Here is a 23,810-nt window from a genome sequence, read left to right as displayed (position 1 = left end):
CGCTGTTTTCTATCCGTTCTATTGCGACGTACTATCGAACTAGAGACTGAAAGCCGAAAAATATCGCGAAAATGTAGGAAAATCAGATAAATAAGATGTAAAAACAAATTTGCGTGAGAGAGAAAGAGAGAGAGATAGAGATAGATAGAGAAGGAAAAGGAGAGAGTTCGCAACTCCGTCGTCGAAGGTTTCTCGACGCGATCGGCCGACGTTGATTTCTATTTATTTCTACGCGTGTCAGAGAATAGAGGAAGGAAGACGTAGACGATAAGGAGGAGGGACAACTAGAGCTAAGCAATTTTATTAACCGTTTGAGTCCCAGGGCTCTCGTTCGTTCGAAATATTTTCTCTTGTAATTCTTTTTGCTTCTTTTTTTTTTTCCTCTTTCTTTTTTTTTCTTCTTCTTGGCGTGCACTGGCAGTAAAGTTGGCAGTACGCACGCCATTCGCCGTTCGTAGGGACTCAAATGGTTAAACTAAAAACGCGATAGGACCTCTCATACGTTTTTCTCTCTTTCTCCAATTCGCAGTTGAATTACCAGGGAAGGGAAATATATATTAGTCGAATCGGTGCCGAATGATATTTCCGGCAAACGAGGATAAAGAATACGCAGTGCTCGGGAGAATCTTTCGTTGATCGATATGTCGAAAGTTTACTCGTTTATCGAAAGTGTCTATGGGAGAACGCCTTGAAGTGTTTTCGGAAGAACGACAATCAAAATAACAGCAATAAGAAGAGAAAGAATAGGAAGAAGAGGAAGAAGAGAAGAAGAAGAGGGATCTCGAAGGACGTTCGACGTTAGGGAGAAAAGAAATAGGAAGGGCGAGAGGGGAATCGGTTGATTTCTTGCGATGCTAGAGGATCGTTGGCCCAACAACGAGCTCGATCCTCCATTCCTTCGCGCGAGAATCATTGCCGTTGGCGCGAAGAAGGGATCAAGGAGAAGGGTAGAAACAGCAACAGTAGCAGCAGCAGCAGCAGCAGCAGCAGCAGCGGTAGCAGCAGCGGTAGCACCACCGGAAGAAGGAGGAGGAGAAGGTGGAGGAGAAGGTGGAGGAGGGGGAGGGGGACGAGGACGAGGAAGAAGAGGAAGAAAAAGGAGGCGGTGCGTCGTCTGCTGGTCTATGACGTTGCTGTGAGGTACGACGTCACGGTAACGGTAACGGTAATCCGCGTACACGCCGACCGACCTAGTCGTGCGACCGGAGAACGGAACGGCGAATAGCGCAACGCCTCGAGGAATTTAAAAGTGAAACTCTCTCTGTCTCTCTCTCTCTTCAAAGCGATCCGAAGCGATCCAAAGCGATCTCCACCGTTACCGCCTGCCTCCTCCTCTGCCTCCTCCACCCCTCACCCTTTTCCCTTTTTCCCTCCCCCACCCTTCTTTCATTTCCCATTTCTTCATCCTATTTCTTCTTCCGCCTTCCCCCCCCCACCCATCTCCTCTGCCTCTTCCTCTTCTAAAAGGTGTACCCCAAGTGCCAGTGAATTTTCCAGTGTCAACGTCGAGATCGAAAAGGATTCTCGGTCGCCCGGGTTTGTGTTTTTCAACGATGTCCACGAGAATGGTCATGATTATGTTGATAAAGTTGTTCGCGAATACAATGATTATAATGATAATGGTGGTTACCGCGACGAAGATACGCAGGTGCGAACCTAAACGCAGCTGAAAACAGCCGCCGCAAGTCCAGGCCGTAACGTTCTGCCTCGGACTTCCGGAAGTTAACGAGTCGAAGAAGAAGAAGAAGAAGAAGAAGAAAAAGAATAATAATAATAATAATAATAATAAGGAGGAGGGAGGGTGGGAGGAGGAGGAGGAAAAGAAGGCAGAAGAGAGCTACGCTACAGCTGCCGCTCACGTTGATGGCCTATCATCGACGATCCAAAAATGTAAGTTTCCCCCCATTCTCTTCATTTATTATTATTTATATCGATATTTAATGATCATTTTCAATTGGACGATTTCTGACGTCCACTATGTAAACGTTGACACTATGTAAAAAACTAATAGAAACTCTGTTACTCTCGCGATAGAAATGAAAGGAAGCGGATAGAGAAACTAGCTCTCCTAGGTAAGCCGCTAGTAACTTTCCTGCCAATGGATAGAGTTTCACTTATTCGCTGTCTCTTTCCTCGACTAGTTCCACCGATTTCTTCTCTCGAAAAAATAAAAAAGTCAAATTTGTAATACGATACGAGGGGAACGGATGGATGACGAGTAATCGATTGTATAAAATACACTAATGGTAAAATTGATTGTTTTTTTTCTTTTTTTTACAGAAAAACAAAAATATAAACAAATATTATTTTCAATGATAAATCGTTAACGTAAGAAATGAGAACGCGCGAGTTTAAATAGAATCTAACGGTCGCGCGCGTATTATTTGTGTAGATGTTTCTCTAAGAGCGATGATATATTTGGAAGGCACGTTTTCAAATCGTCTCGCCTGTTGTAATAAAACATGGTAGAGAGAGAGAGAGAGAGAGAGAGAGACGCGGAAGCGAGCTAACATTTCCGGTATCGCCAGCGTGTCACTAACGATCGGTGAGAGTCAACAATCGATTTCTGCTCGAGGCGACTCGATGCCGTTTCTTTTTTATCCTCTTCCATCCTTCTCTCTCTCTCTCTCTCTCTCTTTATTTTTTATTCTTTCTTTCTAACTCGTCGATCGCATTTGCCATTGTAATACACTCTTCCTATTTCCTTATCTAACCTACAACTTGTAGTTACCGAGGATGCACCTCTCTTTACTTTCCAGACAGTTATTTTGCCCATTATTTTGTTCATAAAAAATGTAAAAAAAAAAAAGAAAGAAAGAAAAAAAAGAAACGTTGTTAATGAAACGAACGTTAGGATGTTAGTTTTGCGTTGGTCGTAATGAATAAGCAGGGAAAGAGGTTTGACGAGAAAGAGAAAGATAAAAAAGACCGAGAAGAAGAAGAAGAAGAAGAAGAAGAAGAAGAGGAGGAGGAGGAGGAGAGGGCAAGTTAATTTTGTATCGACGAGCACCTCGTTATACGTGGTCGTGCACGAATGCCCTCCCGTATGTAGGTTAATCCAAGCTCGAAGCGAATCGACCTGCTGGGAGAATCGTGCATGGGTCAGGCTAACGAATAGGGTAGGTAAGGGACATAGTGGATACCTCCAAGAGACTCGCACGTGCCACGAACGCGCCGCTTATTTCTTCTTTTTTTTTCTACCTCTTATTTCTTTCTCTATGTTTTCTTTTCCCCTTTAAACTCTTTTGAAATTGATGGAAGGAAGGAACACATCGAGATTGAGATTCGAGACAACGCGGAATATAATTTAGCTAGCTTCAGCTCTCGTGATATTTGCCGTCGATGCAAATTGGATGTCGCGGAAAACATAATCGTATCTTTGTAAAACAAGATGATAGTTCGGTTAGTTAGTTAGATATTTACCGTACCATAGAAGGAAGAATATTCTTTGCAAGAGAAGCCCCGTAAGAGTCGTCGACTGATAAATCAATATCTCGCTACGTTTTTTCATTCCTAACTATAACTCCTCGAACGCGGCTGCGATCGGTAGTTAGAAATCTATTTCCGTTTCTCGCCAATAATAGTAAATCACGGTGTTTCGATAATTTATCCATTCCGTCTGTCTCTATTTCTTTTCGAACGAAAGGACAATTTTATTTCGATACATTTTTTCCCCCCGTTTGCACGGACGACGAAAAATTAATAACGATCTAAATCGACCGAGATAAGGGATTCGCGTTTTCGCGATTTTTCGTTTCAACGCGTGTATCATAGAGAGGTAGTCTAGCTCGAGAGACTAACAATTAGTACGGCGTTGTTTCTATCTGTGAGAGAAGAGATTGGCGAAGATGAGTGAGCGAATAAAAGAGAGAGAGAGAGAGAGAGAGAGAGAGAGATGCAATGAATTCAGTAGCGTAGAGGAAAGAAGGACGGGGACGGGGAAGAAGGAAGGAGAGAGGGCGCAACGGTCGTGGCTAGAAGAGAAAAGAGAGTGAAGAAGAAATGGTGGTGGTGGTGGCGGCGGAGGAGGTGGAGGAGGTGGAGGAGGAGGAACGGAACGGAATGGAACGGAACGGTCGCACGACTTGCACGGTAGCGGGGCGCTACGCAGAGTGTCGGTGTGTGTCGCGCTGGAGGCCGGCCGAGGTCGACGGCCTCCGTTCGGGTCTCTCCGCGGATAGTCGGGGAAGCTCGGCACTAGGTCAGTGATGGAGTCACTGGCCGCCCCGAGCGTCGAGGCAATGACACCGAGCACGCCGTTGCTGCCACCGAACGAACGACCGGCTCTCCCCACCACCCCAAACCATCCCGCCTGTCCTCCCACTATTCGACTGCGCCAACGCCAAAGCACCTCCTCCCCCTCTCTATTGGCCTCGCCCCGCCACTCACCCCGCCACTCGACGCCGAGAGAACAGCGCCATACTCAAAAACTCTTTGCGTATATGTGCACACAGAGCGAAACGTATATGCGACTATCTCCTTTACATGGATCTATGTGCGTGTGTGTGTGTGTGTGTGTGTGTGTATGCGGACATATGTGTAATACGTAACCGAAACGCGTTACGTAGTGCGCTCGAATTTTCAACCTCTCTTCTTCCTCTTTCTATCTTTCTCTCTCCTTCTGTATCTCTTATTATTTCTTCCTCCTTCTTCTTCTTCTTCTTTTTCTTCTTCTTCTTCTTCTTTATCATTATTATTTCTTACGATGAGTTATGTCCTATCGTATCTCGGTTACGTATATAACTACTGTCTTCGTTATTGACAATCTACGAGATCTCATCGATTCGTCGTGATCCTTAATGGTCCATTTAAGGCCTATTGACATTTTATATATCGATCGTTTCCCACAGGCTCGTGTCCGGATCATTATCTCGGCTAAGATAAAATAAAAAAAGAATAAAAAAAAAAAAGTAACTCTGGTAACGCGTCTCGAAGAATGTTGTGTAATGATAAGATTACGTTTACTCGTGTAATTAATTACGGAACGTGTTCGTTGATATTTAAAGATCGGCGTAAAAGATGAAGCGAACGAAACGGCGGAGAGAAATTTCGTCGTTATCTGAAATTCGTTCATTATTCCTAAAGTTCAATTCGTTACGCAAGCTCCGCATCGTCGACGAAGGGAATTAGTAAAAGCGACTAACAATAGGTTTTAAGGTGTGCCAATCTCTGCTGTTCAAAAGAGAGAGAGAGAGAGAGAGAGAGAGAGAAATAGATAGGTCTACCAATTATCGGATAAGCCAATACAAAAGCGATGCATTTACATCTTTATACTCGAGATTTCCTTCCTTCGAGAAATGTATGCAATACATATACACACGTGCAATATATATGTACATAAATAAAAGGGGAGAGGCAGGAACCGTTAAGTTCCTTCGGTTGACCCGGTCAATGAATTTACTTGAATTACTAAATTTTTATATCAAGTTAAGGGGAACGAAAAAAAATAGAACAATTATCGATTTCGTTGCATTCGCATAAGCGGTTCCAAAAGCAACTGTGATAGTAATAATAATAATAATAATAATATAAGAGAGAGAGAAAGAGAGAGAGAAAAGAAAAGTGATAGAAAATAAGGGAGGGACCCCATGGGGTAAAAAGATGAAGGAAAGTGTTTTTACACGTGGGAGGTCCTAAAAGCTTAAAAGACGACTTGGATTATAAGAATGGAAAAAGCTCGAGCATGAGGGTTAACATAGGAAAAAATGTTAACGCAGCAAGGTCTTGAAATTGTATTCCCGAATAGTATTCTTATTGACATCGATTAAAATGATGAATCATTGGTAGGATGGTACGTGGTCGTTTTTCCGGATCATTAAAAAAAAAAAGAAAAAGAGAAAAAAAAAACTTCCCAACGCTGGAGGCCACTTTCACCCTCGTGACTTCGGTACGAGGGAAAGGTAAAAAGGAAAAGCAAGCAAGCAAGCAAGCAAGCAAGCAAGTAAGCAAGCAAGCACCCGCAGAATGCGGGACACCATGATAGCTCGACGAGTCTCGTGTGGGACACGAATAACCTTGGACTAGCGGTACCGTGCGTAAGATAGCGGCTTTCGTCTAATAGATTAGGAATTTTATTTCTATTTCTTTCTCTCTCTCTCTCTTTCTCTCTTTCAAATGTATCCCGTTAGTCCTTGCTTGTTCATTAGTTCAATTTATTTCAAGTTATTTAATCGTAGCTGTTTGGTAGATAAAATTGAAAGTGGATCTTCTTTAACGAACGAATTACAAGGCTAAAAAGAAAGATGATCCGATCGATGACCGTTAAAAATATGATTGGACGATACATCGTAGAAGAAGGTTGGTCGGAAGCCGAGACCGGTGTTGTCTCTCGGAATAGCCATGGACTAGCGGTACCATGAGTAAGTTAGCGGATACCTCCTCGTCTAAGTTAGAGCCGGTGCAACGAGTCCGATGCACTACCAGACTGGACTCGGTTCATTTTCTGCTGGTAGGTAGAGTGCACAAGCAGCCATTGGGTCTGACAGACCGCTACTCTCCACAATGTTGACTTGTTGCTGGTAGAGTTGCTGCTACTACTACTGGTGGTGGTGGTGGTGATGGTGGTGGTAGGACGAACGGTTATGGTGTCTATGGACTTTCACCTACCATCGAACGAATGCCGCTAACTCAACAGCTCTCACTTCCATTTGGTTCGCTTCCGAGCGAACGACTCCTACTTCGAGAACCAATCCAAACAAAACTTTGTCTCCTATTCTAATTGAATCAATTTTATATACGATTGAATTTGTTAAAAAGATCTTCGCGAATCTTTGTTGCTTGCGTAAACACGCGAGTTACGTCTCAATATGCACGGCTTTTCAACGGAAGAAGAGAAAAGTGGTTACATACTTTCCTAGTTTCCTCTTCTTGCATTTCGTTCTTCCTTAGTTTTCATTACTTGGCTACGAGCCTAAAGTATACGCACTCTCGGGGGCCTCTTTTTGCGGATCTTTTATATCCATGTTGTAACATTTAAATATACAGAATTAGAGAAGCAAGTTTAAATTGCCATTTACATTTTATTTCACAACCCCGACTAAGTTTAATTAATTTGACGTATATAATATCTGCTGCTGCTGCTGCTGCTAGGTTTACAATTAAAAAACAATTAAAATTGTGCAATTGATTAATGAATAATTTCAATAAAATATCGTACAAAAATAATTCTCGAGGCGTAGAATAATAGAAAAGTGTAATAGGAGGAGCGCGTAAAGAAAGCTATTGGAAAACGGCACGAATCGTATTCGTTCGATCGTGTAAAATGTTATAAATGTTTTGTTAGGCAAAGCAAAGCAAGAGAGAAGGATTTAAGGTTGTTTTTCTCGAAGACTCGAATTGGCCTTCACCTCGTGTGCCGCCTCCGCGAATACACGACAAAAGGATACCGCACGATCCTCTTTTGCTAGAAGGATCTTTCTCTAAGATTCCGTTCACTCGGTCTTACATCGTACATAAATACTGCTTATCTCGTTTGATCTCGAGAGAAAGTTAAAACGGTGGAAATGGAGAGGAGGTTGTTAACAAAGGATTTATAAAAGCAAGCAAGCAAGCATTCAATGATTTTGCACTTTGTCTAGGTTAACTACGATTAGTCAATGACATAGATTAGTCTCTACGCAGAATAATTCGCGTCGATGATTAACGATATTGGTCTACTAAATTAGAAATATAATTCACGAAGCAGATATCACGTAATTTAAGAATTTCTTCATTAAACATTGCCAGGCAAATGATCTTCGTTTTGTACACGAATATTAGCTAGCGGCACCGCCTAACATTAAATAGGAACAACAAAACGCAACAGCAGGAACTCTCTCGAGTTGTAGGAATGTGAAAATCTATTTGTTCGTCGCACCTGCGAGCCCGCATATTTTAATAGTCCACGAAGCTTATTGTTTTCTACCGAGATGCCACTATCCGATAGCACCGTTTTCCTAGCACTCGGTTAGCGGAGCTCCGTCTCAATTACGGAACAATTTAAATAGGATAGATATACTATTTATATATATATACACATATATATTGTATTGTATATCCTTAATAAACGAGAAGAACGTTGATCGGTATCGATGATAAATAAGTTAAGCTTGATGTAATGTCACGGTCGTTAAGACCGCGCCCTTTCGAGTTGTTGCAACTCCAGGAAACTATCTTGTTCATTTTTCCAATTCCCGCGATACCGATCGATTATGCAAAATAATACGGATTCTTAGAAAACGTAATCGCAGTGTTCGAATCGCTTAATATCGTTTTAACTTCTTCTCACTTAACAATTAACCAGAGTTTAGTTTCATTTTTTAACTTGCAACAATCGGATATCTGTACACGCGTTTCTCGTTATTATGCTTATTATTATTCTATTTAACGAATACGAAGTTTAGAAATCTATGTGCCATCTAAGAACGTTATCTATGAAAAATATGAATATTTTGATGAATAACCAATGACAAAAAAGTGTCGGATTCGCGGAAGAAGTCGCTATCGAGAGTATTGCAAAAACACATCGAGTTTCTTCTTACTCCGTTGCGCTTCGATTGGTTCTTTCCTATCTCGGTTGAGATTATGAACGACTACTTGAAAAACTATCTTTCCTACGGACATCTAGAGTTAGACTAGATATCACGTATTAAGGTAACAACGACGAACTTTCTCTTGGAGGACGATGCACCCATAGCTTCGACCTCCCCCACCTTTTTTCTCTCTCTCTCTCTCTCTCTCGCTGCTTCGCTGTTTCTCTTTTGCGCACTCACCTCTTCTCTAATCGCTATCCTTCCTGTCTCTTGTCGCCATCGTGAATAAAATCAATGCAATCCGCAGACCAAACCTAAATTATCTATCTTCCGCAATACTTGCATTCGAATAATCTTTAAATATTTTTGACACGATCGAAAAATCATTTGGAAAAACGAAATATTCCGTATTTATTACGAAATAAATGATCAATGGAAAATTTAGAAAATGAATAAACCATCCCCTCGTACTTAAAATAATCGAGATGAAATTAAATAATTACCGTATGATTCATAAATGATCTAAACTTTAAAAATAATCAGAACTGGTATAGAAATTGGAAATGTAATTGATTGTGTTTATATAACGAAGGAGACAGGTCAATGGCATCAACGTGTACAACACTTTCTCCCGTTCTGAAGTTATCTGTCACACACCTAAGCAACGATGCGTGTCGTTCCGATAAAAAAAAAAGAAAAAGAAAAAAATGATAAAAGTACGAAAAGAAAATGCAAGAACAAGAAGAAAAAGGAATTAATGTTTCTCGATAAGAGGAGAGAAACGTCCAATTTCGGATCGTTCGATAGAAACACGCGCTCGTAAGGAGTCAACGTAAGGGGTCTCTTACGTAATCCAAAGCGGAAAGTTATGCGCGCGGGAAAATAGAAATAAAAAGAAAAAGAATCTACCTACTTCTAACTCGATCTCTCGATCGGAGCTCTGAATTTTATTCTCTTCTCTTGTCAACGCGTTCTTTTACTACTACTACTACTACCACTACCACCATTGCTATTTCTTATGGCACTCGTACTTCTCGTTGATTTGCAAATGAGATCTCGAAAGAGAACTCGTACTCCTCGTATGTATGTAACTTTCTAATCTTTCTATAGATATCGATATTCTTCTTTATTTTCTTCCTTTCTATTGTATTTGATTTCTCGTTTAGTTTATACGTATAATATTTATCATCGGTTTAATGGTCGATCGATTAATTACATTGGCAATAATAATAATAAAAAAAGTAATTAGAGAAAATTAGAAAGTCATATTATTAATTTCCTTTCTTTTACATTTATCTACTTACTGTGAGTTACTACTAATATAACGATAAGTTTAATAATAATTACATAATTTTCATTTTTGTTTTGTTTTATCTATATACATTACATTGTACTATGCTGTAATTAATGGCCTTTAGGGAGCCTAGGCTCTAGGGTCAATAAAATATTATTCAATAAATAAATAAATAAATTTCCTAATTTATATTTATATACGTAATAATTGATTCGTTGTTAAAAATATAAGATAGACCAATTCGATCGAATATCAAAACGAAAAGATACGCGAGTGGACGATTTCATTCGCGCGTTCTTTCGAATTAGAAAAAGAGAGATAAGGTAAAAGACGAAGGAAGAAAAAGAAAAGGAAAACGGAATAAGAACAGAAGGAACAGAGAGAGAGAGAGAGAGAGGAGGAGAAAGTTGGGAGGAGAGAGAGTATCGTTACATATCACTCGCGTGGTATAAAAATACACCGTGGGAGCGATGACTCGGGCGTAAAAATATATCGAAATGCAAGCAAGCAGGCGAAGCTTGGTACATTGACGCGAAACAAGTCCAATGTGTCGTCCCTTTCGGTGTGTCTCGAGAATCTCGAAGAATCGGACAGGGAAAAAAGTCGGGCTGAAAGAGAGAGAGAGAGAGAGAGAGGGGGCACCCATAAATGGATACGAATCGAATGAATGAGAGGGAAAGAGAGAGACATGGGAGAATTTACGAGCGGAAGGAACCATATCCTAATGGCAAATGTACTTTCCTACATTTCCGTCCTTTACATTTGCGAAAAGTAAACGACGTTCGGTATTAAAGAGGCAGAGGGGGTCATTGACTGACGCTGAGTGGTTTATACCTACGTCTCTCTCTCTCTCTCTCTTTCTCGTATTTTTTCGGATCCACGAGGCCGACTTCTTCTTCTCGCGGACGTTAGCTGCGCTCGGTTTTAACTCGCGTGGGAGTTATTAAAAGCCGAACGTACGAACGAAGTTAAGGAAGGAAAGGAAAGCAAAAAAATCCTCAACGTAAAATAAAATCAAATGAAAAGGAAAGAGCAAAGTCGTTTTTAAAAAAAGGAACCCGCTCGTCGGCCTCTCTTTTCTGTCTTTCGACTACTATCTGTCACTCCGGACGGTTCCGTTTTGTAGAAGACAGCCGGACGGTTGAAAGAAAATCTTTCTTCCAACTACTTCTTCTTCTTCGATTTCTTTTTTTTTTATTGTTATTTGTTTGTTTTGTTTCTTTTTTTCGTTATTCACGGATCACGAATTTGTAGAATAATCTGAAACCACCATTCTTATTCCACCACCGAGAACTGGGAATCTAATCTCGGCGAAAATACTCGTCCGTGCTTTACCTTCCTGTCGGATAACAGAAACTTAACGTTAAGAATGACACTGAGAGATTTATACTTGCTTATTTATTTACTCGTTTATTACGTTCACCCCCCTAACTTCGCTTTGATAAGAATATACTCGCCGATAATCCCCCTTACCTTCATTTACTTTTCTACTATTCTAAAAATTATTCTTTTATTACCCTATCATTTTCAATCTCTCCGGATTACATAATTGTATGGGCAAAAGGTATCCGTGCGGTTATTGGCCTGCTAACGAAGTCTCGCGATTTTTGACCCGTGCAACTGAACATTCTAATACATATGACGAAGATAATAATTGAGAAAGCATTATGAAACACTCTGTTATAAAAATTTTAGAAATAAAAAATGTCGTTCCAATGCCACCGTGCATGTACTTTTATCGGCCAGCTTATGAAGTTGGCATGTGACAATTGTTTAAATTGACGCACAACATATAAGTTCAGTGGTAATGCATATAACGAAGATAATCGTGAAAGCATTGTGAAACTCCGCTATGCAAATTGGAGAATAAAAATTGTGTAGAAATGTTCGTTTAACATCGATCGTTTTAATGGGACATGCCTATGTGTACTCGCTTGCATAGGATAGATGAAAGAGAATATATATATCTAAAGTAGCAAGATTGACCTCGGGCAACTTTCACCAGCTCGGCGTTCCGCTGCGGGTAGCCCGGACACACCGCGTGCACGCTCGTTTCGCGTAATTTATGCGCGTTGCGTGCGATCATGGTCTCCATAGAACCGAGACCCGTTTGCATGGTCAGGTACACGAACTAATGTAAGTTGCTCGAAGGAGATTGCGAAGGAGGAGGAGATGGAGGTGCCAAGATGCTTGCTTGCTTGCCTTTCCTCGCCCACGGGTTCATGCACCTTGTCCTTTCTTTTAACTTAGCCGCGAGAGCCTCGACGAATGCATTTCCTTGCAGCGAGAGTTAAATACGAGGGTGAAAGCGTTGGTTGGGAATCCTTCGTAACACGCTTCGTTCCTCCCCCCTTTCGTTTACAAGGTTTGGATAAACGAATCAGGATTCGAAGTGAAATCTCTACGAATGCCTGGAATTATTCTATACGAAACGCGACGTAACTAACGTTATTTTTTTTCTTTTCAAATTTCTTCGTTTCGTATGACATGAAATATAAGACATCCTAATCTAGCCGTGCGGTAAACTGATATAATCGATCTCGAGCATCGGTAGGTAAGCTTCGTGATCCGGCAACCGCGTCTTGGATCATGATTCTCGTGACGCGGAAGACTTTCAACCTCCTCTCCTCCTCCCTCCCTCCCTCCTCTACTTATTTTCGTTTAATACTTCTACTTAAATTCTATTACACTTTAAACGTGAACGCGAGCAAGAGAGACCACGATTGCTTTGACAAAGTTGGTCGAAGGGAGGAGGAACGACGAGGTCGAGCCTACTTCGTCGTTGCTCGCACACGCGTACTTACGCACGCACACATTTATTTATATACACATATATACATATATATATAGATAAATAGGGATACATACTAGTAGTAGTAGACGTATACATAGAAAATATCCGAGGTTGGCCGCACGAGCACGTAGACGACGAAGGCGCCGCGTCACCGACGAGCCAGGACGTCGTCGTCGTAACAGTAGGTCACTAGTGAAAGTGCTTAGGCGGTGAGATGATTGCAATTGCACCGCATCCCCTCCTCCCTCCCTCCCTCCCTCCTCTCTCCTCATCCCTTCTCGTCGGCCCACCAACGAGGGAGACTAGAACCGACCGTTCGCTTCCTGCTCCTACTTACGAGCCAATATTCACGGGAATATTCGTGTCCAACATTTTTCTTCTAATCCCACATCCCCACGCGAGGAATACTTCTTCTTAGGTAATGGACTTCTTCCTTCTTTTTGAAGTTATACTTCTTTTGGCACGTTTGGGAAAATGTTGATGGGAGTTGATTTTTTTCCGAGCGACCCCACGAAGTTTGTCGGTATTTAACGATGCGCGGTAAAGCGATTTCAAATTTACGGCATGAAGTTGTCTTTTTTCTCAAGCGGGTCACCCATCCAAGTACTAATCGTACTCAGCGCTGCTTGACTTCAATGATCGAAGCGGGAAGTAGTTCTATCACCGCGCCATGACCGTTGACGCATAAATTAATTCGATATATCTCTCTTATATTTAGTGTGGACTGATATCCATATTTTGATATTTTTTTTTATTTATTATATATATATAATATATCAAATGATTAAAAATATTAATATAAACAAGGAAAATTATTAATTTATATATTAAATATATATTATTTTATATTAATTTATATATTATATATATATATACTAAAAATATTAATAATAATTATTATTATTATTTTTTTTTTGTAAAGTTATTTTTTTGAAGTTATTTTTGAGGTTATTGAGGTTTATATTCGTTTTGGTACGCCAAAGAATTCCACACAATTTTTTTCTTTTCTACGTTAAAGATAGAAAATCAGATTGTTTCTAATTATAAATAATTTATAGGTTACTTATGTTAACTAAGCTTGAGATATAATTAACGATATAAGATATATTAGATATTAGATGTTCGGTTTAGAATAGAAACAAATATTTGTTGTAATATGTATCGGAACGGAAGGAGAAGTAAAGATACCAAAGGACAGACGTTTCCTCGTTCCGGTTTACACGCTAGCTTCATAATTCATCCTCGCCTAAGGCTTCCTAATCCAGGGTTCCCGCTGAGAACTAGTTCTAAAATAGTTTCCTGGAACATGCCGTTGATAGAAGCTAACGAGAGGGAGAGGGAGAGGGAGAGAGAGAGAGATAGCATGTGTATCTTTTTTTACGCTCGTAAGGAAACTAAAAGGATTTGATAGTTGATCGTAATCTTGTATATTACTTTACGTGACTAACTATCGGAATATTTGTAACATCTGAGAGAAAGATAAGAATTCGTCGAGGGAAAATTATCGACTGTTATGTATCCGAAAAGCTGTGATCATTCGTCTTTCGTTAGATAAATAAAATGAGAAATTTCCTGTTTTCCGATCTTAGGGAATCCGATAGTTGAGGGATTTCAATGATCGATCGTAAAAGTTCTCCCCAGGACGGATGGTTGCAAATCTGACTGTAAATGCCGTATTTACGAGCGTGTTGCGTTTACATAGCGGAATGAATAATGGACACATACGAATAGACCAAAATATCCGTGGCTGATTTCAATGGTTTCGTGCCGATTGAGGAGGAGGAGGAGGAGGAGGTGGTGGAGGAGGAGGTCGATGACCGATAGACACTCCGAATAGTCCAATTTTACGTTCAATTTTTTTCCATGGAAAAAAAAACACACGCGCACAAATGGTTTTTTTCAATTCGGTAGCTAAGCGTTTTGATGGTTTAATAAAGAAGGAAGATTTCGTGGATACCCGCTCGACGACAAGGAAATATTTCATTGATAATCTTGAGAGGGTGTTGGTTAAAGGATAAATGGTACGAGTAGGAAGAAGATGAAATAGAAGAATAAGAAGAAGAAGAAGAGGAGGAAGAAGAAGAGGAAGAAGAAGAAGAAGAAGAAACCGTAGCTCTCGGTTCAGCGTGTCAGTAGGTTGTATGGCGACGATAAATGAGAGGGAGCCGATAGGTCTACAGAAGTGATGTCACGAGTACAACTGGTTAAATATGTCTGTCTGCCTTATTTCCATACCGATCTCGTTTCTACCAAACCACGTTCATTTTATTTTGATTATTTCGTTCATTTTAATTCTTCCTATTATATTACACACATAAACACACACATCTGTCTCGTTCTGTTGAATATTTTCTATGTCGAAAGAAATCTTTCTTTCTCTTTCTTTCTTTCATTCTTTATTTTGTGTCAACGTTATCAAATAATGCGAGACACTTGTACGAATACTAAGAAGACTACCACCACAGAAGGTTGATCAAAAGTACGAGAGATATAGAGAGTTTGGTATTCACGTGGTCGGATATTCAGCGTGTCGAGTGACGGTACTTCCAACGTTTGATCAATGTTGCACGAGCTGCTAGTAGACTGGTTCATGTACCTCCCCGTTTGATTCCCTTGATTCAAGGAGCTATACCGAATAAATCTGTTTGGCAGGTTTAGCGAAGAGACGCAATAATACTCTTTCTCTTGGAAAATCTAAGATATAATATCGTTTACAACTATATCCTGATACCATTAGGAACGTCCTGGGACGCGCGTATCGAAACGTCAATATTTCGATAGAAACTTTCCGTCTAGGAGGTTATCTCGAGGATGATCGATAATTCGAAAATGTCGACACGTTGAAAACAAACTGTAAGAGGCACGGTGGCCGATATCTATTCCGTACTAAAATATGCTTCCCCCTAACCTTCGTCTGAGTCACTGTACTCGCCGTTGGCAGCGTGTCAAAGGTTTACATAATGGAATATAAAAATACGCCAAATGACGATACAAGCCGATAAAAATATAACGTGGAAATATAAGTAGGCTGACTGGGGAAAAGCGTCACTCTGTCGAGAGCGGATTAAATAAATATCGAGAGAACGGAATAATAACGAAAGAGAGAGAGAGAGAGATTATTAACTATGATGGATCATCGATAAATCGAGTTAACCAAAGGGTTAACCCTTCCTTTCTTTTTTTTTGTTTCTTTTTGTTTTGTTGTTTGTTCAAAGTGTCGACAAAATTCTGTTTCTTCTTCTGCGTATGACACAAATGAAACACAACTCTTACAGGAGTATTCACTTTGAGTAAGTCAAGCCGTACAAAAGGATAAAGGGAGGGGGAGAGTAGCGCGGGTGGTGGGCCGATTCCCCGACCCCCCGTCCGCCTTAGCGCATGTTTGTTCATTTTTTCCGCTCCGTGCTTGCCCTCCGTCGACCTCCCTACTCCTCCCAGCCGTCCCCCTATCCTCCCCCGGCGCTCCTTCCTTGGGCCGGAGTAAGGACGGGCATTGACCTCCACGCGGTGTATGGAGCGCTGCACCGAAATACATCGTTGTTGCTCGCACATGCGTCTCCCCTCTCTCTGCGAATTCTGCGCTCTCCTCTCGCCGCATCATCCTTCCCCTCTTCGCTCAACCCTCTCTCTCTCTCTCTCTCTTTCTCTCCCCCCGGGGAATACGTCGAGAAACCATGAAGGGCGTGAACGTGCCGAAAAGGGACTCCTAATAATAATAATAATAATAATAATAGTGATCGAGCTCTATCGGTTTCGCAAAACGGATCGTTCCCGTTTTTGACTTGAAACAAATTCCTAAATCGAAATGGGTATTTGCGTTAAAAAAGTTACGCGTCATCTTGAAAATATGTCTACCGATCAATAGCATTTCTCTTCCTGATATTATTCCCAAGATGTTGTTCCTCTGGTAGGGGGAGAATAAATACGAGGACGATAAATATAGTAAAATATATAATATAATAAAATAAAATAAAATAAAAAAAGAATTAAGGAAGGAAGGAAGGAAGGAAGGAAGGAAAGAAGGAAGTTTTAAGAGACGAGAAAAAGTTCGACAGCTGTCGAATAGAAGCGAGAGAATGAACGATCGTTGCATATTACAGACTGGCCGTGTAGCTTTGCCAAAAGGACGACCGGGTTCAACGCCCTCTGGGCGCACTCCGAAACTCCTTTCCTTCCGCTCCTTCGCCCTCCTTCCACGATCGATAAGCCTGACCGTGAAAACGCGACGAATGTGCACGACGACGACTACTACGACGACGACGACGACGACGACGGCGGCGGCGGCGGCTACAGCTACGACGACGGCTACGACGACGGCTACGACGACGAAGACGAAGACGAAGAAGAAGAAGAAGACGACGACGCAATCGGCAAGTCGATTTTCAAAGCCTTCGTCCTAGTCAACGTGCGTCTTCTCTGTATATTATTGTCCAATGTGTGTGTGTGTGTGTGCGCGTGGTGCGCGAATGCGCGCGCGTGTAAAAGAGCTTGTGTGAGAGAGAGAGAGAGAGAGAAAAAGCATAAGCCCCTCCCCTTTGGAAAACGTTCGTAAAGCAGTCGCACGTGCGCTCTGATGCGCTGCCGCGCGACGACTGCCAAAGGCTCGACAATTTCCGTCTCAACTCGGGTACCATCGGTCAACGCCGCGCAGTGCAATTTCGCGTCGCGAGTCGTCGTACCGCGGAACACGGCGCCTCCGAAATTTCTTCTTCGCGAGCGCACCACCGAGAACACGAAGTTGATCATCCACGCCTTTATCTTCGGTCCTATCTACGCTACTGAAGTACCGAAATCGGCGGCAGCGGTGGTGGTGGTGGTGGTGGTGGCAGTGGCAGTGGCGGTGGCCTACCGCTACCCCTTTTTTATCTTTCTTTTTCTTTTATTTTTATTTTCTTTTTTTTTTACCCTACGTAATACGAACGAATCAACGAACGAATCAACAAACGAATCAACAAACGAACGAAGTGAACGAGGAACCAACGAACGAACGAAGAAGAAGAAGAAGAAGAAGAAGAAGAAGATCGGTCGAGCGATCTGGAACGACACGTGAGAGAGAAACCGGACGTTCGTGTACATAAGTACATATACATATACGTACGAACGGAGAGGTCGGGAACGAGACGAACTTGGACAGGTCAAGGACCTGAAGCACGATACACCACGTTGCGGAGTCGAGTCTTTTTTTTTCTTTCTTTCTTTCTTTCTTTCTCTCTCTCTCTCTTTCTCTTTCTCTTTGTCGTGCTTTCAGGATTAGCACCGTTTATACAGACACGTTCGAGAGATAATCGTCATGTACGTAATCGAAAATTAATTGATTCTCTTTTTTAAAAAAAAAAAAACACGATACATAAATAATACCACTCGATAAATATTAACTCGATTATATTTGCAATCTATCGAGGCAATTTGAACCCGCATATTTGTACGATAGTCGTGTTTATTATTTATAATAATATCGTTGTTTGATTTCGATATACGTTCTTTCTATTCCATGCGATACGAATATTTAAATGGTCGCTCGATCGCGTGGACGGATGTTTCTCTCTTTTAAATAGAACAACCGTCATCGGGTTCTCGTCTTTCAGGATCATCGTCGAGGAAACGGGGACGATCCCGAAAGTGTGTAGCTTCTGTCACGTGCTTTTCTATCGTCCTCTTCAGATAGAGAACTAACGCACACGTGCGCTCGCGCGTTCAAGTCGGCACGTGCCTCGTAAACGAGCACGGGAAAAGTACTCTTCGGGGTTCCCTCTCTCTCTCTTTCATTCTCATCATATTTCAATCGCATCCTAATCACTGATCTAACTCACTATTCTATGTATGTACGTGAATCGTGTGTTCTCCTATACTCCGAGGCTAGATTTCTCGTAATAAAGATAGAGATAGAGAGAGAAGGAATAGGTAGGAAGAAGAAGAAGAATAAGAAGAGAGAGAGAGAGAGAGAGAGAGCATAGAGAGAGATTCAGCTCCATCTGGTGGAGGTGCAAGCCAGTGTTGGTACACTAGGATGTGTGTGTTACCTACCGTGTGTGTGTCGTCGTCGTTCATCTGTGTATGTAGGTGTTCGGAGAGTAGACGGGTCGTTGACCCCCAGAGCGCACTCTGCGCTACACACCGTATTCGAAACTACACAAAACACAGCGTGTGCGTCGCCTAGCGCTTCGTTTCGAATTTAATCTGACGCTTACGCGGTGCATGCGCAATCGTGCATTCACTTCGAAGAAAATCGTGCTTCGCGAAAGGGAAAGAAATACAAGAGAAATAGAGAGAGAGAGAGAGAGAGGAGAGACGAGTACTATATGGGGTGAGAGAGAGAAAAAAAAAGGGAACTTAAGAAGACGCGAGGGGCGAGCGAGACGATCGATCGGTTACAAAGCGACCGTAAGATAGTGGAATTGGCTCGAAAGAGTAGAACTCGAGTTGGCGAGTTGGTACGTTCGATCATCGGTCTCGTTAAATGCTAAATCGAGATAATACTCTCTTATCGCGGCTTCTATCTTATTTTTCATGTTACCTCTTTCTAAAGTTATTTTATGCATCGCGATGACGATTTCAACCCTTTAAATACACGTGCGTATTTCTCTCGTGCAATGTAGTTTCCCACCCTACCCCACCTTGCCGATGTATTAATTAACTTAATATTCCTATGCAAAGAAAAAAAGAAATAAATCGTACGTTAAACGGGTTGGCGCAACAAAGTTTTATCGAATACGCCCGTAAAAGGAAAAATATAATCGAAATAATAATAATAAGTAAATTTCAAATATATATATATATATCTCTTGTCTCTCTCTTTTCATTTTAAAATGGGTCACCCTGTGTATGCGTTTAACACATAAGCTCTAAATTAGCGTGTATTTTCGTAACGCGAAAATATGCGAACACTTGTGCCTTGGTATACTATATCTAGCTTAGTATATAGAAACGGACGCGGAAACGGTCCGATTTAAATACTAATCGCGCGCACGTGACTTTCTCTTCTTCGTGCGTGTACTTTCACGATGATAGGTCCTACATACGTAAGTACATTAATGCGAGAAGGCCGGTGACGCTTGCTGCTACTGGTGCTGCTGCTGTTGCTGCTGTTACTGGTGCTGCTGCTGCTGCTACTGCTACTGCTATTGCTTACTGGTGCTGGTGCTTTCTATAATTAATCCCAAAGCGTGTTCAACTCGTTGCTCGAGCTAAACGAGAGCATTAGCATTATCGAAGACCGATTATGCTTTGATGATCGATCGAACCGTAAACGCGGGTGCCAGCTTATTATCCACATTTTTCTAACACCGAATCCGATTAAAGCGTTGACCATTGGCACCGATCACGATCTTTGATAATCGAACGATCATCACTTTTTTTTCCTTTTTTTTTTTATCTCCCTAGAGTCCACGATGATCGTTAATTATAATTGGCTTTATTACATTTTCGAAACGAGTACAATCAAATGTGGAATTATTTAAATTACTCTAACGAAGCTTTATCTCGTTGTCAGTTACGATGACATTTATGAATCAACCCGATAGATAACGGTGTAAGATAAAATGATTAGGCATCAAATAAATCGTAATCGTTATTTACACGAGAACGAAAAATCTCGTATAAAATTGACTCGTGACAATTGACTCGTTGGTTTCGCATTGAGTCCGAGGAATGCACTTTGTTTTCATCATTCTTCTAGTTATCTGGGAAATAAACTATGACGATAGTCGTCGTTCGTGGTATGAAGTTGACGAAAAGCGAGCTAACGTTTTCGCGTGACTCCGATGAACGATAACGTACTCGTGTGGCATAGTGTTTGTAACGTAAACGCGTGGAAAACAGATGTACATTGTACATACGTGAACGTAGAACGTCTGAAACGTAATGCACGAGCGACTACGCGTTACGGAAACTTATCGGACAAACTCGAGTGTTCCCTCGACACTGCGTTGTTGTTTCTCTCCTCGTACGAGTGAGAGTGAGAGAGAGAGAGAGAGAAACGAGTGTGTTCTCTTGTTAAATAACAACGGGAGATGCGTGCCACGCTTCGATGCCACTATTCATTATATTTACTTTTTGAATCAACGTCGACGTAATTAACTGGATTGACTGCGGAAGAATCCGACGCGTACCGAAAGCACGCGAGACCGAGTGATTTTTTCAAAACGAATCGTTGACGAACGTTCGTATGGCTACTACCCATCTACACGCGACCATTGTTACCTCGTATTTCTTCTTTCTTTCTTCTTGATTTTTTTTATCGTTGTACAACGTTCACCCAAAGAGTGTCCTCACGAAATTTAGAAAAATCGGGGTTAAGGGGTCTTAGGGGGAGGAAAAGATTGTAGAAAAGAAAAAAAGTTGGAAAGATTTATAACGAGGAGAACACGAGACTCGCTCACGATGACTCGTCACTTTATTTGTTTTCTAAGAAATTGCAACGTAGAAATACGTCGAAAAGGTACGTAACCATACACGTATATATATATATATTCGTATACATATATCGATACGTGGCAAAGGCCGGCCCTGACCGGGCAACTCGAGCTCGAAGCTAACGTTCTGGCTAACCCTGTATATGTATATTTGTACGTGTGCACGTTTTATTATATCTACTGGGTTATACTAGCGTGCAGATGGCCGTTGGCGTGCTCCATAGAGAAATTGACGGTTAAGAAAGGCAGGCTAAATCATATCCTGTCATAATTGTCCATAGTTTGACCCAATTCCTGAACGCCGACCTACGCCACTCACCTACGCCCAGCCGGGTTACACTTTTTCCATCATTCTCAAATTTGTTTCTTTCGCAAGAGATTAATGCGCGCGGATCGATATCCTTGCTAACCCTAAAAACTCGTCGACAACACATTTTCAATCTTCCCTTCGTATTCGAGAGAACTCGAGTTACTCGAGATCGCAGACAATCGAACCTCGGAACAAAGGGGGCCCGATTAAAAAACAAAACGGGAGAGCTTACATTTGAATCATTCGATGGGAAGTCGACTGTTGGGATACCGAACGATAAACCTATATATGCATACGTACGTTGACCTAACCGTTCGAAGTATTATTGTCATCTTAACTTAACGTAACCAGAAATAATTTTTCTATAAAATCAGCTTCCCTCGAATCGGATGTTCATATTCGTAATTATTCTTATTCGGATTCTATACTCTGTCTATACTCGAATTAGGCTTTTCAACATTTTCTATAATATATCTCAAAGAGAGACATTTATCTTGTAATAATTTCATCGAACCAGAGCAGTTCCTTTTCTCTCTCAGGAGCAGACTTATGGATATAGTCTGGCTCGTATATCGTATAATGCAGCAGTCTACCGGTTTACCGCTCGTAAACTGGCTGCGACGGCGTTTCGAGCGTTACTACCAGCGCTTATAGCGTCGGCGAGCGTACCGGAAGACGATCAAGGGGGGTTGGAAAAGGCTGGACCACTTCAACCTATTCGATAAGTCAAGACCAACGACGAGTCCACCTTTCTATTAACTTTTAATCGAAACTACAAAATCGATTAAGAATTAAACAAGAAAACAAAAAAGACTCGACTTGTTGCTTGCATTATCTGCTTCAACGTTAATTCAAAATTATAACTTTGAAAATAATTCTTCATCTTCATCTTCATCGTAGTCCTTCTCGTGATCCTTTAGGTTATTCTTCGTGTACGTGTGTAGTAGTAGTCGGTAGGTGGAATAGAGGGGAAGGTGCCGTGTGTATGCACTCTCTCATTTTGAGGGTCACGTTCACAGCGCAGCATCCCCCGTGACGGCGAGTCGCCGATTCGTTGGTTGCGCGAGGTCCGGGCCGCGACGGAGAACGGGCCGGGAGCGGGCGGGGAGCGGGCCGGGAGCGGGCCGAGAGCGGGGGAGCGTTCGAAGCCAAGGGTTCGATGGCAGAAAGGGGTGGTACGAACGGGAGGGTTGATGGAAGGGACGCTGATGCACAGCTGAGCCGTCGGTCGATGCAACTGCATCCACGCTCTCTCTCTCTCTCTCTCTCGTTCTAACTCGTTTGGTCGCGTGCGCACAGCACAGCCTCTCCTTTTCCACCCCTTCCGTTTGCCCGTCTACCCCTACCCGTTCGTATTACCCCTCCATTCTCCGTACACCCTCGGTCAATGACCTCTGCGAGGTAACGCATACTTCCCTCTTTCCCCCATCCCCCCCTCTCTCTCTCTCGTCCATTATTTTCATCTCTTTCCCGTTCATTTTCTCTTCTTCTTTCGAAGGCTCAACATCTACGCCAGCATTCACTTCTTCTTTCTCTATCTCTCTTTCCCTTTTCTTCTCTCGTAATTCTCTCGCTCTGGCCCTAAACTCGGCCCTGCAGTTTGTTTACATCGGCAAACGACTTTTAATCGTATTTCGATTCGGCCATTCCCCGAACGTAATATCGCCACTGGAACGATTGCTCGTATTCGTTCGAGCCAATTATCTTTAGATTCGAATTAGTTGTTGAAGAGATCGCGAGAAAACTTTTCATCCGATTGGAAATGAAAGAAAAGAAGTAAAGAAAGGGAGAGAGAGAGAGAGAGAGAGAGGAATATAAAGCTCGTCTAGTTGGTTTACGTCGAGTACGGACCCAGGGTCGTACGAGCTCGTCGAAGTTCTAGTTCGTGACCTGGGAAATACTGGGAGCCCAGGTGTGGGGGATGCAATGGACTTATATAACAGACTTTTACCCACGTGGGAATTGAAGAGTTTGTCCAGCGAATATTCCATTTTCCAAAGCTTTTGTTATTCTTAGATCGGGTTAAAAGCATTTCGCGCGATGTTATAAACAAAAGGAATAAATCGAGAAAGAAAGAAATAAAGGAAGAAAATGAAATTGGGGTTGGAGTGGGGGAAAGATGTCGTTTCTTTAAAAGAAGGGGTGTACGTCTCTTAGTATTTCTCGTTTCGTTTTATTTTTTCGAAGAAATTTGTAAGAACGAACGAACGAACGAATCTCTTTGTAGGTGTGCCAAGAGAAAAAAAGAGTATCGAAAGTGTGTAGTAGTAGTAGTAGTCGGTCAAAACAGCACGCTAAACTCGAACGTTTTTTCATTTTCTTTTAGCTATCGTTTGCACTTTTGTTTTCCCTTTGAATATTCCTATACCGGGTACCAAAATGGCGATCACGTCGATGTCGGCTATGACTCGTAGCACAGGATTGTCGTTTACACAGAGAAAAGGAGTACGTATTCCCCGGAGGACATGCCAATACCGTTCCTTTTCACTTC

General features: G+C 41.8%; 1 protein-coding gene across 1 annotated transcript in view; it reads left to right on the top strand.

The window, feature by feature from the left end:
• The first annotated feature begins 1,849 nt into the window (after positions 1-1,849).
• Positions 1,850-23,810, top strand: part of LOC122519453 (hormone receptor 4) — an 87,203-nt gene continuing 65,242 nt past the window's right edge. The window contains exon 1 of the mRNA XM_043638879.1: positions 1,850-1,890. The gene's annotated coding sequence lies outside the window, so the exon portion shown is untranslated. The remainder of the gene's footprint in view (positions 1,891-23,810) is intronic.

The sequence above is a fragment of the Polistes fuscatus genome, unplaced genomic scaffold, assembly GCF_010416935.1.
Source record: "Polistes fuscatus isolate 324 unplaced genomic scaffold, CU_Pfus_HIC Scaffold3, whole genome shotgun sequence".
Lineage (NCBI taxonomy): Eukaryota > Metazoa > Arthropoda > Insecta > Hymenoptera > Vespidae > Polistes > Polistes fuscatus.
The sequence above is the reverse complement of the archived record's forward strand: the minus strand, read 5'-3'. Positions and strand labels throughout refer to the sequence as shown.